We start from the raw sequence: 531 nt of genomic DNA, 5'->3' as shown, positions 1-531 counted from the left end.
GCATGGCCCCAGCAGTCTGGGAATCAAAAAAATAAATAAATAAAAACCCCTCACTTACCTGCTGCAGCAGGACCTATGGGAGCTCTGGGACCATGTGGCAGAGCCCTCACTGCACAGCCCCTTCTCCCCAATCTCCCCCACAACCCAGCCCAGTCCCCAATGTCTGTCCCACCTGGCCCCTGCATCCTGGCAATTACAAAAATAGAAAAAGCCCCACACTCACCAGCTCTGGCAGTGGGGATCAGGGCCTCTGGGCACTCATGGCAGAGCCCCCCCTGCACAGTGTGGGGCAGCTGCTGCATGGCTGCCAGGCAGGGGGGCAACTCCTACTGCCCCCCACTGCCCCATGCTGCATGGCAGGGCCTCTGCCACAAGCACCCAGAGGTCCCAATCACCACTGCCAAAGTGTGGGTTTTCATACTTTTTTTTCATTTCCGGACTGCTGGGGCCAGGTGGAGGGGACCATCAGGGAGTGGGAGCTACACAGCTCTGCCAGGAGGCCCTCTGCTACAAGCAGTGAGTGCAGGGCAG

This window comes from Gavialis gangeticus, unplaced genomic scaffold (assembly GCF_001723915.1).
Source record: "Gavialis gangeticus isolate Ggan-Ray unplaced genomic scaffold, GavGan_comp1, whole genome shotgun sequence".
NCBI classification, from domain to species: domain Eukaryota; kingdom Metazoa; phylum Chordata; order Crocodylia; family Gavialidae; genus Gavialis; species Gavialis gangeticus.
The sequence above is the reverse complement of the archived record's forward strand: the minus strand, read 5'-3'. Positions refer to the sequence as shown.